The sequence below is a fragment of the Aquarana catesbeiana genome, linkage group LG02 (assembly GCF_042186555.1).
Source record: "Aquarana catesbeiana isolate 2022-GZ linkage group LG02, ASM4218655v1, whole genome shotgun sequence".
Taxonomy (NCBI): Eukaryota; Metazoa; Chordata; class Amphibia; order Anura; family Ranidae; genus Aquarana; species Aquarana catesbeiana.
The window spans coordinates 87351773-87368508 of NC_133325.1; the positions used below are offsets into that span (position 1 = coordinate 87351773).

A 16736-nucleotide genomic window follows, 5' to 3' on the forward strand; every position below is an offset into this window, starting at 1 on the left:
CCCTGTATGGACGTCCTGCTCAGTGTGTTATCCCACCATTCAGGCTACAAGGCGCTCGTTGCTCCAGCTGCCCATGCACCATCTCTGCTTCCAAAAAGTGAGTACTTTTGAACCTCTTCCCCCCCTACTATGGGCGATACATCTCCCTATAAGATACACTCTATAAAAGACAGAAACAAGTAAACTATCTTGTCTCCCTATGAGAGACAAAAACAAACAAACCTCTTTATGGGTTTTTTTTTTTTTTTATTTACTTCCCTTTCTATTCATTTGGTAAATCGGTTCAGCTGCCTAATAATTGTTCCATTCCTATTTATAGGCAGAAAGGCTTCCTTTTTCCTTTTCTTTCTTTTTTTTTTTTTTTCTTTCTTTCTCCTTTTTGGTACCAAATGGTGGCACTATCAATCTCTCAAATTTAGCAAGTTTTTCTTAATGGTCTTTCTTGAATACTTGAAGTCTTTTAAGACAGTATGATCTTATACCACATGAGATACTGGTCCTATACATATATATATTATATATACTTTTTGCTTAAGAATAAATGAAAGAGCAAGTTTTCTATTGTGAATGGGCAATAAAATGTCTGTACAAATAATGGTTTTTGAGTAAATTACTCAAAAGTCTTTCTTTTTTCCTTTTTAAGGTCAATTTGGGACCCACCAGGGCCGTCCTTTCACTTGGGGGCCTTTGCGAGGTCATTTCCTGAAGCCGAGGGATAACCATTTCTTTACACTGGTTGGTCAGCCGACAGCCAGTGTTTTTTATAGATATAAATTGATGCCACATCCAAAATTGGATGTCAGTGCATATTTTATGCATATATTTTTCATTCTCGAATAACTTCTCACTGGTATGTATGGTGGACACTGTGGTATGCTGGGTTGCTGAACTTTCTTCCGTTCATATTGTCATATTGTGCAAATCATTCTCATTTGTTGTTTCAGAATGTATCTCCTATATACACGATTTTTCTCTCTGCAATACGCCTCTGAAGAAGGGACATCGTCCTGAAACATGTCAGGCCTTTAGAGAAAATATCTTATTTATAAATGGAAGTATACAAAATTGTTATGTGAAAGTGAATTATATTGCATAAGTACTATTGTTGAGATTCATGTCCAATGTATTCTGTTTTTACGCTTTTTTCAAATAAATATAATATTTTTTATCTATTTCAATTGTATGGTTCGCCTACAAAGTCCCACTATACTGGGGGGTATATAAGCTCCCTATTTAAAGGATCTTATTTTCTGTACCGATCCGGGATGTTGGCAACCTTTTGAAGGCAACATATTTGACCTTCAGTGGTTCATCTCACTATATACCCATATAGAAGAACCATTCTCTCCATCTTCCTCCTGCAGTCTCGGAATGCCTGCTTCTTCTCTCCCTCTCTCAGGTATTCAGAGACTGCAGGAGGAAGATGAAAAGAATGATTGTTATATATGCAGCTGCCCCCACTGCTCCTCCTATCCAGGTTACAGGGGGGGCTTCACTCACGTTTTCTCTTACCACTCGGCTCCATGGTGTCTGCTCTGGCTCCTCCCCCCTTCGCAGTCACGCCCCCCGGCACAACGGCTGACCTATACAGGCGACCGTAGGTGTCTCATCTAGATCCTCCCCCTTCATGTTTTCGTCCACCCCGGTGGCTCCCCGGCGATCAGCGCTTAACTGGAGCCACGGAAAAGTTGGGTGAGCGACGCAGGCTCAAAGAGAAGCCCAGCTGCCTTGGACCCCACAAGGACTGGCGGCCCTGGCCCACTGGGCAAGTGCCCGGTTTGTCTTATGGTCAATCCGGGCCTGAGTATTCACAGTCTTTGCTCAGTACTTTGTTGAAGCACCTTTGGAACCAATTAAAGCCTTAAGTCTTTTTGAGTATGATGCTACAAGCTTGGCACACCTATTTTTGGGCAGTTTCTCCCATTCTTCTTTGCAGGACCTCTCAAGCTCCATCAGGTTGGATGGGAAGCGTCGGTGCACACCCATTTTCAGATCTCTCCAGAGATGTTCAATCAGATTCAAGTCTGGGCTCTGGCTGGGCCACTCAAGGACATTCACAGAGTTGTCCCATAGTTACTCCTTTGTTATCCTGGCTGTTTGCTTAGGGTCGTTGTCCTGTTGGAAGATGAAGCAGTCTGGGGTCCAGAGTGCTCTGGAGCAGGTTTTCATCAAGGATATCTCTGTACATTGCTGCATTCATCTTTCCCTCGATCCTGACTAGTCTCCCAGTTCCTGCCACTGAAAAACATCCCCACAGCATGATGCTGCCACCACCATGCTTCACTGTAGTGATGGTATTGGCAAGGTGATGAGCGGTGCCTGGTTTCCTCCAGACATGATGCTTGGCTTTCAGGCCAAAGAGTTCAATGTTTGTTTCATCAGACCAGAGAATTTTGTTTCTCATAGTCTGAGAGTCCTTCAGGTGCCTTTTGGCAAGCTCCAGGTGGCTGTCATGTGCCTTTTACTGAGGAGTGGCTTCCGTCTTGCCACTCTACTATAACCCTTTCATGACTAAGCCTATTTTTGAAATTTGGTGTTTACAAGTTAAAATCCGTATTTTTTGCTAGAAAATGACTTAGAACCCCCAAACATTATATATATTTTTTTAGCAGAGAATCTAGAGAATAAAATGGCGATTGTTGCAATATTTTTTATCACACGGTATTTGTGCAGCGGTGTTTTAAATGCAAATTTTTGGAAAAGTGACACTTTCATGAATTTAAAAAAATCCAAACAGTAAAGTTACCCCAATTTTTTTGTATAATGTGAAAGATGATGTTACGCCGAGTAAATAGATACCAAACATGTCACCCTTTATAATTGCACGCACTCGTGGAATGGCGACAAACTACGGTACCTATGAATTTCCATAGGCGACGCTTTAAAAATTTTTTACGGTTACCAGGTTTGAGCTACAGAGGAGGTCTAGGGCTAGAATTGTTGCTCTCGCTCTGACGATCGCGGCGATACCTCACATGTGTGGTTTGAACACCGTTTACATATGCGGGCGCGACTTCCGTATGCGTTTTCTTCGCTGCGCGAGCTCGCGGGGACAGGGGCACTTTAAAAAAATTTTTTTTTTTTTTATTTAATTTATTTATTTTTGTACTTTATAAATTGTGTTTAAAATTTTTTTTTTTTTTTTTTTACTTTTATTGCTGTCACAAGCAATGTAAACATCCCTTGTGACAGTAATATGTGGTGACAGGTACTCTTTATGGTCTTTTAGACCCCCCATCCCTCCTTTACACTTCAAAGTATTCAGATCGCCGAAAACGGCGATTCTGAATACTGTGTACGTTTTTAAATTCGGCGCCATTGGCAGCCGAGTAAACGGGAAGTGACGTCATGACGTCGCTTCCGCATTTATAACAAGAAGGCTGGAACGAAGCCGCTCGCAGCTTCGTTCCGGCCCGCCCCCAGCCGCCGAAGGCAGCCGAACGGACACCGGGCCTCCCGATCGCACGGGAGGCCCGGTAACAGCGGCGGGAGGCGGCGGGAGGGGGGGGATGTCCCCTCCCGCTCCTCCGGTATAACAGCTGAGCGGCTTTTAGCCGCATCGGTTGTTATACACGGGTAGCCGATCGCCCGCTGTAAACAACGGTACCGGGATGATGCCTGCAGCTGCGGGCATCATCCCGGTATAACCCCGGAAAGCCGAGTACGCATATGTGCGTTCGGTCGGCGGGAAGGGGATAAAGGCCTGATCGGTGGAGTGCTGCAGAGATGGTTGTCTTTCTGGAAGGTTCTGCTTTGTCCACAGAGAAATGCTGGAGCTCTGTCAGAGTGACCATTGGGTTCTTGGTCTTTTCCCTGATTAAGGCCCTTCTGCCCCGATCACTCAGATTAGCCAGGTGGCCAGCTCTAGGAAGAGTCCTGGTGTTTCCAAACTTCTTCCATTTACAGATAATGGAGGCCACTGTGCTCATTGGGACCTTTAAGGCTGCAGAAATATTTCTGTACCCTTCCCCAGATCTGTGCCTTGATAAAACCCTGTCTTGAACGTCTACAGACAATTCTATGGACTTTATGGCTTGGTTTGTGCTCTGACAACTGTGGGACCTTATATAGACCGGTGTGTGCCTTTCAAAATCATGTCCAATCTACTGAATTTACCACAGGTAGACTCCAGTATAAACATCTCAAGGATGATCAGTGGAAACAGGATGCACCTGAGCTCAATTTTGAGTGTCTCGGCAAAGACTGTGAATACTTATGTACATGTGATTTTTTCATTTTTTATTTTTAAAGGGGAGGTCCAGCCTGGGTGAAAAAAATTAAAAGTCAGCAGCTACAAATACTTTAGCTGCTGACTTTTAATATTAGGGCACTTACCTGTTCATGGAGCCCGCAATGTCGGCACCCCATACCAGTGGCGGCCCATCCATAGGATGGTGCCCTATGGACGGGCACCCGGGCGCCGCCCCCCTCCTGTAGTAAAAAAAAAAAATTTCAACGGCCCCTTTAAGAACAAAAAAACAAAACAAAAAAAAGTCCTTTAACAAAGTGCACTGTGGCGCCAGACGCAGTGCACTATGGGAAGCGACATGTCAATGCAATCACGAGATTGCAGACGTGGCGCTTCATTTGCAGGCACTTAACCCGCCTTATGGCGCAATACAAAGCGCAGAGTAGCTTCCGCCCATAAAATCAGTGTGATTCTATGGCCAGGAGCATTGCTTTTCAAGGTCACTTCCGGTTTCGTGAAACAGATGGAAGACGGAAGTGACGTCGGCAGCTCCGTTCTTCGGCCCGAGCAGAGCAGGGTAAGAGGAGAAGGGTAGGAGAGCGTGTACAGCTGCATCTGTCCCTCTCTTCCCCATCCCCCCCTCCTGTCTCACACAAACAAACGGACTGATGCCACCTCCGAGTGCTTTCCTATACACAGACAGAGGGGGAGGAGAATGGACACAGCATCGAAAGACGTGCTGATCTGAGGTTAGGTCTGAATGCATTATGACACTTGCAGGGGAAGGGGGGCAGGTTATCAAAGAAAGATACTCACAGTGATTTGGGGGGCTGGAAAAGGATGCTGTATGTGCTAGGGGCCACTTTTGGAGCAGAGAGGATTTGTGCTAGAGGGGGGGTTAAATATAAAATTAGACCCCCCTTCTAGCACAAATCCTCTCTGCTCCCAAAGTGGCCCCTAGCACATACAGTATCCTCTTCCAGCCCCCCAAATCACTGTGAATATCTTTCTTTGATAACCTGCCCCCCTTCCCCCCTTGTTCAAAGAGATGCTGGCTGCTATTAAGGAGACAATCCTGGTGTCTGGGATTAGTGGACTCGGTGGCTGCGTTTTGATGACACAGTGGCTGCGTTTTGATGACACAGTGGCTGCGTTTTGATGACACGTGGCTGCGATTGATGACACAGTGACTGCGTTTTTGATGACACAGTGGCTGTGATTGATGACACAGTGGCTGCGATTGATGACACAGTGGCTGCGATTGATGACACAGTGGCTGCGTTTTGATGACACAGTGGCTGCGTTTTGATGACACAGTGGCTGCGTTTTGATGACACAGTGGCTGAGTTTTGATGACAAAGTGGCTGCGATTGATGACACAGCGGATGCATTTTGATGACACAGTGGCGGCGATTGATGTTTTTTTTCAGAATTTTTCAATTTGTTTGCGCCCCCCAAAAAATTTTGAGCACTAGCCACCACTGCCCCATACACATTTATGTTGCAGCTATTTTCCATGATTATGGACATTGAGAAACCCCCAGGGGACACCTATTTTTTTTATTCTGATTCCATCCATCCTCCAGTTGCCACCCGGAGGGGCCCTGCTGGATCCACTGCCTCAGCTCCATTGCTATGCTCATGCTACTGCCATTGTTTGGAAAACTAGCCTGTTGCACCTTGGTATTGCCTATTGGTAAGTGTGGGACCTTCTACTCATAAGGTCCCCCTTCCTCATCAAGTTGTCTAATGATTCCCATTATCATAACACATACCTATAATTGATGTTTTTCTATTTCAGATACACTGCTAATGTACTTTCTCCTGAAGAAGCGAGCATTGACTTGCGAAACGCGTCGAGTTTTAGATATTGTGTAACATATTATAAGTGGTCACATCATATTATGTATCCTTCCCATTACCAACTTTTTTTACCTATTGATGTAAAACCATGTATGATTACCTTTATATACTCAATAAAGTTACTTTTTATATATATATTTGCCTCACAGTGTTCACCTCTACAAAGTCCCAGGGCAAAAACGAATTTGTTTCTGTTATGTCTTATTTAGGGATGCAGGTGTATCACTGGTAGCATTAGACCTATTCTTTGCTTTGCTATTAACCAGGTGGAAGACACCTACATGCCCAAATCTGGTCTCATGCTACCCTTGGCTACACTTTTGTGCATATACCCATGCACAAATGTGAAGGGAAAGGGGTTGGGGAGCGCTAGATATTTAGACCAAGAAAATATTGGTACATATAAGATGAAAAAAATTCCCTTGAATGAAATTAAATTCAAATAAAAATAAATTCAAATAAAAATAATAGTAATAATAATACCAGCCTGCCTATATATCTAATGTGAACAAAATTCAAAAGTGAACAAGGATAACTGTACAATCGTGACATAAAGTGTCAAAAAATATAAAATAATTGTGTATCAAATATGAATTAACATCAATAACAGAGTCCATCAAAAATTGGTGTAAAATCCTGATGTAAATCTTTGATAACAAAAACGTGAGCAGCAAAATCCCTTCACCATCACTGAAAAGACCACACCAATGTGCTCATGGAAATGGGTGTCCGCTTACCAGATGGAGTTGACCAATTTAATTAAAAAAAAAGGTCAAATAGGCTTTAGCAAGATATTGCTTGCTGCAATGGAGAAATATATACCAGACTCTTGTCCTCACATCACAGGATCTCACGCATGGGATATAAAATAGATGGAGAGGAACCGAACATAGTGTAACACCATTTATTTAAAAATGAAAATTAAAACAGAACATAGCCAAATGGCTACTCACATAGAAGGTGCCATCGCCCGGCACTGGGGCTGGAAAGCGTGTCTAAGGATGGAGGAATCCAATCTATGGGAGAAGTTTCCCAGATGATCTCGGCAACGGCGTGCGTTCCACCCTCGACGGACGGACGAACCACGGAGGCCAGAAGTGATGTAATTGCGTGACCAAGTACCGCCTCGACGTACGTTTCGTTTTACACGTCTTCAGGAAGCGTACTTGGTCACTAAGGAGACGATTTAAATAGAGTTGGAGATTTGCATAAAGGGGAGGGGTTGAATGCTTCACAGCCTCAGTGCCGTTCATAGAACACCGTACAACCATCTCACATAGCAGTTTACATGACAAAAAATAAATTAGCCTTTACAAATGATTTATACAGTATGAATAATCTTATATATTGTTTCAAAATGATGGCATATTCCGCCTAACATTCACAAATAATAGTGAATATACCTCAATATAAATTAAATGGGGAACCAGCTAAAAGTAACTAAAACCCAGCAGTATAAAGAAAAAATTATTATTATTATTTAGAAATTAATATATATAAAATTAAAAATTAAAAAATAAAAAATAAAAAATGATGATTTAATAAAAAAATTCCTTATGAAAAAATAAAGAATTAATCAAAAATTATAATTATGAGTACATAAATAAGAAATTAGAAAAATACCTAAAAAAACTTTTAAAGGGCGAAAAAAATTTAATAACCATAAAAATAAAAAAATCAAAAAAATCCAGCATAGACCTAATCATTGGTTAAAAAACAATTTAAATCCAGTTCGATATTCAGGCCCTGTGGCTGCATCGTTTGTAAACGATACAGCCACTGGGTCTCATTCTGAGAAACAGCCTTTTTAAGGTCAGTACCTCTCCAATTGGAGGTAATCTTATCTATACCATAAAAAGTAAGTAATCGGGGGTCTCTATTGTGGACCATACGAAAGTGCCGTGATACACTGTGATTTAAATAACCTTTGGAAATATTAGCCACATGTTCATTGATACGAACTCTCAATTTGCGGGTGGTACGACCCACATATTGAATTGAGCAAGGGCACTCTAACACGTAAGTGACATAGCTGGAATTACATGTAATCATCAACCTAACAAATCGGTAAGGTACTACAAAAGGTACATTGACGATGTCATTCTTTTGTGGGAGGGCACTATATCAGACTTTCAGGAATTTCTTTTGAGTTTGAATGATAACACCTATGGACTTAAGTTCACTGCTGAATTTAGTTGGGATACTATTAATTATTTAGATCTTACCTTAATCAAACAAGGGAATAGGCTGGTTTCCAAAACATTTTTTAAGGCCACTGACCGTAATGGATTTGTGCCAGTCAATAGCTGTCACCATCCACAGTGGTTACAAGCCGTCCCTAAGGGACAATATATGCGCATTAGGAGAAATTGTGATGATATTACTGATTACCATGCACAATCTGAGATCCTCACCCAAAAGTTTCAGGAGAAAGGCTATCCCCTTAATAATCTTATAAAAACTAAAAATCAGGTTTTGGCCATGAATAGAGATTCTCTTCTAGTTCCTAAGGAAAAAGTCCCCTTTTCGGGAGACATTCCATTTATATCTGGTTTTCATCGCCAATACAGGGGTGTGGAAAAAATATTTCATAAATACTGGCCTATACTCTGTAAGGACAGAGATTTACAGAATCTACTCCCCCCCAAACCAAAGTTTATCTATAGACGGGCACCAGGACTTAGGAACATGATAGCCCCAAATGTGCCCGACCCTCCTAAGAAACTGTCTACCTTTCTGGATGGTTCGGGTTTTCATTATTGTACCAGATGTAAAGCCTGCCGTACCACAAATAGAGTAGGGAAAAAGATTTCTAAATTCTACTCCAAGGTCACCCGACAAGAATTCTCCATAAAACCTCTGATTACATGTAATTCCAGCTATGTCACTTACGTGTTAGAGTGCCCTTGCTCAATTCAATATGTGGGTCGTACCACCCGCAAATTGAGAGTTCGTATCAATGAACATGTGGCTAATATTTCCAAAGGTTATTTAAATCACAGTGTATCACGGCACTTTCGTATGGTCCACAATAGAGACCCCCGATTACTTACTTTTTATGGTATAGATAAGATTACCTCCAATTGGAGAGGTACTGACCTTAAAAAGGCTGTTTCTCAGAATGAGACCCAGTGGCTGTATCGTTTACAAACGATGCAGCCACAGGGCCTGAATATCGAACTGGATTTAAATTGTTTTTTAACCAATGATTAGGTCTATGCTGAATTTTTTTGATTTTTTTATTTTTATGGTTATTAAATTTTTTTCGCCCTTTAAAAGTTTTTTTAGGTATTTTTCTAATTTCTTATTTATGTACTCATAATTATAATTTTTGATTAATTCTTTATTTTTTTATAAGGAATTTTTTTATTAAATCATCATTTTTTATTTTTTATTTTTTAATTTTTAATTTTATATATATTAATTTCTAAATAATAATAATAATTTTTTCTTTATACTGCTGGGTTTTAGTTACTTTTAGCTGGTTCCCCATTTAATTTATATTGAGGTATATTCACTATTATTTGTGAATGTTAGGCGGAATATGCCATCATTTTGAAACAATATATAAGATTATTCATACTGTATAAATCATTTGTAAAGGCTAATTTATTTTTTGTCATGTAAACTGCTATGTGAGATGGTTGTACGGTGTTCTATGAACGGCGCTGAGGCTGTGAAGCATTCAACCCCTCCCCTTTATGCAAATCTCCAACTCTATTTAAATCGTCTCCTTAGTGACCAAGTACGCTTCCTGAAGACGTGTAAAACGAAACGTACGTCGAGGCGGTACTTGGTCACGCAATTACATCACTTCTGGCCTCCGTGGTTCGTCCGTCCGTCGAGGGTGGAACGCACGCCGTTGCCGAGATCATCTGGGAAACTTCTCCCATAGATTGGATTCCTCCATCCTTAGACACGCTTTCCAGCCCCAGTGCCGGGCGATGGCACCTTCTATGTGAGTAGCCATTTGGCTATGTTCTGTTTTAATTTTCATTTTTAAATAAATGGTGTTACACTATGTTCGGTTCCTCTCCATCTATTTTATATCCCATGCGTGAGATCCTGTGATGTGAGGACAAGAGTCTGGTATATATTTCTCCATTGCAGCAAGCAATATCTTGCTAAAGCCTATTTGACCTTTTTTTTTAATTAAATTGGTCAACTCCATCTGGTAAGCGGACACCCATTTCCATGAGCACATTGGTGTGGTCTTTTCAGTGATGGTGAAGGGATTTTGCTGCTCACGTTTTTGTTATCAAAGATTTACATCAGGATTTTACACCAATTTTTGATGGACTCTGTTATTGATGTTAATTCATATTTGATACACAATTATTTTATATTTTTTGACACTTTATGTCACGATTGTACAGTTATCCTTGTTCACTTTTGAATTTTGTTCACATTAGATATATAGGCAGGCTGGTATTATTATTACTATTATTTTTATTTGAATTTATTTTTATTTGAATTTAATTTCATTCAAGGGAATTTTTTTCATCTTATATGTACCAATATTTTCTTGGTCTAAATATCTAGCGCTCCCCAACCCCTTTCCCTTCACATTTATGCATTTATGGGTTTTCCCATTTTTTGCTTAAGGGTGTAGCTGCTTCACTTCAATATATATATATATTTTTATATATATATAATTTTTTATATTTTTTTCACTATTCTCATATGTGGCGCGGAATTATTCACTATTCATGCACAAATGTGTCGTGTTTTCCATTAGTGACCCATTGGATATTAATTGCTCTATGGCTCAGGCTTCGGGTTGCTCCTTGTGGCTGTGGTCATCTGTATAATTTAGGTATAAGTATACTTTTTGATGGGTGGGGCCACCTGTACATCGGTGCCATGGTTTACGCTCCTCATATGACTCCAGCAGCGAGATGACACTATCACGTTTGGACGCATTGCATCATCATAAATGGATGGGGGTTGCATCGCTGCGTCCACTCATGGCGGCAGATGCTGTTAGCGTCCGCATGTCCAGAACCCACACGTGGTGTAGGGGGTGGAGCCCGCATTGTCCTCCGGGAGGTATATATTGGAGGAATTATGTCACAGGTATTCCTTTCACTGGCTTTTTTACTGCACATTTGGAGGTCACTCCCCTATGGTAAGCACCTACTTACTTTGTTTAGGTATGATGCCCATACTTCTAGACTCTTGCACTCCAAAGCAATTCTGTTTGTGAATTACTTTTTTCATCGTTCCATCTTGGTCTCATTTGGCTCACTCCATGTTAGCCATTTCCTCACTGGCATTTTCACCCACCCCACCCTATCCCCTTCAATCTCTCTGTCCATGTCATGTTTCACCAGGCTGCATTGTACTTCATACGTCCTCTACTAGGCACAAGTATCATGCTATCATGTAGAAACTACTTACCTACCTATACACATTTATGTTGCAGCTTTTTTCCATGATTATGGACATTGAGAAACCCCAGGGGACACCTATTTTTTATTCTGATTCCATCCATCCTCCAGTTGACACCTGGAGGGGCCCTGCTGGATCCACTCCCTCAGCTCCCTTGGTATGCTCGTGCTGCTGCCATTGTTTGGGAAGCCAGCCTGTTGCACCTTGGTAAGTGTGGGACCTTCTACACATCAGATTATGTATCCTTCCCATTACCAACTTTTTTTACCTATTGATGTAAAACCATGTATGATTACCTTTATATACTCAATAAAGTTACTTTTTATATATATATTTGCCTCACAGTGTTTACCTCTACAAAGTCCCAGGGCAAAAACGAATTTGTTTCTGTTATGTCTTATTTAGGGATGGAGGTGTATCACTGGTAGCATTAGACCTATTCTTTGCTTTGCTATTAACCAGGTGGAAGACACCTACATGCCCAAATCTGGTCTCATGCTACCCTTGGCTACACTTTTGTGCATATACCCATGCACAAATGTGTCGTGTTTTCCATTAGTGACCCATTGGATACTAATTGCTCTATGGCTCAGGCTTCGGGTTGCTCCTTGTGGCTGTGGTCATCTGTATAGTTTAGGTATAAGTATACTTTTTGACGGGCGGGGCCACCTGTACATCGGTGCCATGGTTTACGCTCCTCATATGACTCCAGCAGTGAGATGACACTATCACGTTTGGACGCATTGCATCATCATAAATGGATGGGGGCTGGAGGGCTTTGCAAGGAAGGTCTCTGGTGCCTCCCCCCGGTTAAAGAAGCTTGGAGAAGCTCCTGGAAGTTAGTGGGCAGAGGGTAGGAGGTCCTGATCTGCATACTTGAGGGAACCTGGCCAAATCTTGCAGAAGGCACTGGCAGGGTGGTTGGATCAGCCCTAAATATCATGGAGCCTGAGGAGCAGGGGAGTCCGGTGGAAGATGGAGTGCTGAGGTTGCTGTTGCGAGGCCTGGGAGGGGACCTCGGGGGGTGGGGGCTCTGCCTCCAGACAGGAGCTGAGGAAAGGAAGGGGAGGGAAGCCTAAAGTCGCGTACACAGGGGGCGGAATGTCCGACAGAAAAAGTCAGACAGAAGCTTTTCATCGTCTATTCAGATCGCGTGTATGCCTCATCGGACTCCTTTTTACGAAAATTCTGACGGACCTAGAAATGGAACATGTTCTAAATATTTCCGACGGAACCAATTCCTATCGGGAAAACCGCTCGTCTGTATGCTGTTCCGACGGACCAAAAACAAAGCATGCTCTGAAGCAAGTATGAGACAGAAGCTATTGGCTACTGGCTATTGAACTTCCTTTTTCTAGTTCCGTCTTACGTGCTGTACGTCACCACGGTCGGATTTTGGTCGGACTTTGGTTTGACCGTGTGTAGGCAAGACCGCTTGATTGGAATTCCGTCGGGGTTCCGTCGGAGAAACCTTCGGAGTTTATTCCGACGGCAAAACCGGTCATGTGTACGCGGCATTAGAGAGGGATCTCCATTACCTTTGGGTCTTGTGCAAAAGCCATCCTGGCTGTTATGGGAAGATCTGGACAGTAGAAGGCCTGAAAAGAAGTTTTGCAGTGCAGCAGGAATCAAGGGACACCCTTGATTTAGCACACCCAGGGGCATACAAGGGGAGAGACTGCCAGATGTAGCATACTTTCCATGGACATGTCATGCTCAATCCTAATCCCTTGTCCTGGGGCATTATTCAGAGCTGCAAGGTGGGCTGGTGGTCACTATACACGTACATACAGGGGGGCATTATTAATACTGAAACTTTTTTTTACCTTAACCCAAGGAAGGCATTAAGGTAAAAAATGTTTAGATTTTATAATCACTTTCAGAAACTTTTATAGAATTAGCTCAGCTCACTCTTTATATACACAAATGAAACTGGCTGATAGCCACGGGGAACAAACTGTAATGTAGAAGGCAGAAAAAAAACATGAAACAACCAATTTCTATAACAAGAACTAACCTTCTAGACATTGATTTTGATTTTAGGAACGCTGCTTATGTGTTTGGCATTAGCAGGCGCTCTGCTCTTAGCGTCTTGTCAAGTTTGTAGGGGAGTGCTAGCTAAACTACATTTCATTAAAACAAAAAAAAGATACATTTATCTTCATTTTGTACTGCAAGTGTTCTCAGAAGGGTAACAATTGAAATCTTATAAAAACAGGCTAAAGGAAAAGTTATTCCACTTTCACCTTCCACTTTATTAAAGTGGTATTAATCCCAACCAAACAATTAAAAAATTCTTAGGTGTGGTGGCTGCAGTAGTGTTCTTTTCTTTTTTAAGGCCAATTCACACCACATGCAGTTCCAGTGCGTTCCAATGGCATAGTTCACACCAGTGCTTGCGGTTCCAGTGCGTTCCAGTTCCAGAAAAAAAAAGTAGTACATGCTACATTTTTCCTGAACTGGACTGTACTGGAACGCTGTAAAAAACGCATCAAAAATGCGCATGGAGAAAAGCATCTGGAACGCATCCAGACTGCGTTTCTATGGTGGGAACTGGCCCTTATGCCTCGTACACACGATCTGACAACAACCGGTGAACAGAAATGCACCGCACTCCGGACAGCGAACCACAGCCACATATAAAGTATGTGAACCCAGCTTCAGGGTGGCTCCACTATGGAGATGAAGGAGTAACAGGCACCCTTGGACAGCAGCATTGTCAGTCTAGGGAGAGGACTGTGTTAATACACACGATCTGACTTTTTGACAACAAACATGCAAATTAGCTGTTTTGGAGCAACATCCGACCGTGTGCGCTCCATCGGACAAACTTTTTCTGTTTTCATCGGACTTTTGTTGGCTGTGCGAACGCACAAACTTTCCGGCAACAAAAGTCAGATGGAGCAAAGTCCGATCGTGTGTACACAAAACCATCGGACTTTTGTACAAACTCCAGTACGCAGACGCGAGAATGTTTTCAGCGCGATCCCATCGCGCTGGTTCACGGCGACAGGGTACTGTACATCTCGCGCTGGCTGCAATAGGAAAAACACATTTTTCTACTGCGGCGGGCGCGAGAGGGAATTCCCCTCTGGGGGAATACCAGGCCCTTCGATCTGGTATGGATTGTAAGGGGAACCCCCTACACTGAAAAAACGGCATGGGGGCCCTCCCAAAATCCATACCAGACCCTTATCCGAGCATGCAGCCCAGCCGGTCAGGAAAGGGGGTGGGGACGAGCGAGGGGCCCCCCTCCTGAGCCGTACCAAGCCGCATGCCCTCAACATGGGGGTGGGTGCTTTGGGGGAGGGGGGCGCCCTGTGGCCCCCCCACCCCAAAGCACCTTGTCCCCATGTTGATGAGGACAAGGGCCTCTTCCCAACAACCCTGGCCGTTGGTTGTCGGGGTCTGCAGGCGAGGGGCTTATCGGAATCCGGGAGCCCCCTTTAATAAGGGGGCCCCCAGATCCCGGCCCCCCACCCTATGTGAATGAGTATGGGGTACATCATGCCCCTACCCATTCACCTAGGGAAAAAAGTGTTAATAAAAAAAACACACTACACGGGTTTTTATAGTAATTTATTAGACAGCTCCTGGGGTCTTCTTCTGACTTCGGGGGTCTTCTTCCGACTTCGCCGCTCGCTCTGGCCTCTTCTCTCGGTGTCCGGTTCTTCTCCCGCTCTCCGGCCTATTCTCCCGGTGTTCAACCTCTTCTCCCGGTGTCCGGTGCTTCTGTCAGCTTCTCCACTATCTTCTGCCGCTCTTTTGCTAGCGGTGGCCCGGACTTCTGTGTTGTCTTCTTCCCTCTTCTTTTCTTCCGATGTTGACACGACTCTCTCTCCCGCTGTAATGTTGTCTGAGCGCTCCGCAATGACTTATATAGGCGGTGACCCCGCCCCCTTATGACGTCACAGGGACAGGGACGAACACAGAGAGAAGAGGCCGGAGAGCGGGAGAAGAACCGGACCCCAAGAGAAGAGGCTGGAGAGAGCGGCGAAGTCGGAAGAAGACCCTGAAGTCGGAAGAAGACCCCAGGAGCTGTCTAATAAATTACTATAAAAACCTGTGTAGTGTGTTTTTTTTTTTATTGACACTTTTCTCCCTAGGTGAATGGGTAGGAGTATGATGTACCCCATACTCATTCACATAGGGTGGGGGGCCAGGATCTGGGGGTCCCCTTATTAAAGGGGGCTCCCGGATTCCGATAAGCCCTTTGCCCGCAGACACCGACAACCAACGGCCAGGGTTGTTGGGAAGAGGCCCTTGTCCTCTTCAACACGGGGACAAGGTGCTTTGGGGTAGGGGGGTCCACAGGGCGCCCCCTCTTCCAAAGCACCCACCCCCATGTTGAGGGCATGCGGCTCAGGGGGGTGCTCGCTCATCCCCACCTCCTTTCCTGACCGGCCGGGCTGCGTGCTCGGATAAGGGTCTGGTATGGATTTTGGGGGGACCCCCACGCCGTTTTTTCGGCGTAGGGGTTCCCCTTAAAATACATACCAGACCGAAGGGCCTGGTATGCCCCTGGAGGGGAACCCATGGCAGTTTTTTATTTAAAATTTGGCGTGGAGTTCCCCCTCAAAATTCATACCAAACACAGTGCTTGGCATTGGCGGGGATCCAAGTCGGATCCCCGCACCAGTGTGAATCCGGCTCGCAAGGTGTCAGTCTCGCCGATAAAAGCGGCGAGATTGATACAATATCAGACAACAATACAGAAGTTGACCAAAGGGTGGTGGTAAAGAGCTGAAAAACCATGTGATTTGGTGAAAGTTGGCTGAAAAAGTTCTGCTGTGTGCACGCAGTTTAGGGGGCGCGTGCGCCGCCGACGCTGCTCCTGCTGTGAGTGGACACGCAGAGACGGATCAGCGGTGTGCCGCCTATCGGTGCCCATCAGTGCCGCCTCATCAGTGCCCATCAGTGAAGGTGAAAACTAAATTTTATAACAGAAACTAAGAAAAACTTTTTTTTTCAAAAATTTCTGTATTTTTTAGTTTGTTTAGCAAAAAATAAAAATCCCAGTGGTGATCAAATACCACCAAAAGAAAGCTCTATTTGTGGGAAGAAAATGATAAAAATGTAGTTTGGGTACAGTGTTTGTACAATTGTCATTCAAAGTGCAACATCGCTGAAAGCTGAAAATTGTCCTGGGCAGGAAGAGGGGAAAGTGCCCTGTATTGAAGTGGTTAATGATGAATTCTGTTCCTAGCACAATGTTTATAAATGTTTTCATTAAGGGTAGATTCACACCACAAAAATGCACTCCAGATCCGTTTCGGGTGCTTTTCTCCATGCG

At 43.5% G+C, this 16736-nt stretch overlaps 1 protein-coding gene across 1 annotated transcript in view; it reads left to right on the plus strand.

Annotated features, from left to right (window-relative positions):
- The window catches only part of LOC141127019 (aquaporin-2-like), a 50820-nt gene that overhangs the window by 14416 nt on the left and 19668 nt on the right, over positions 1–16736 (plus strand). The window lies entirely within an intron of this gene.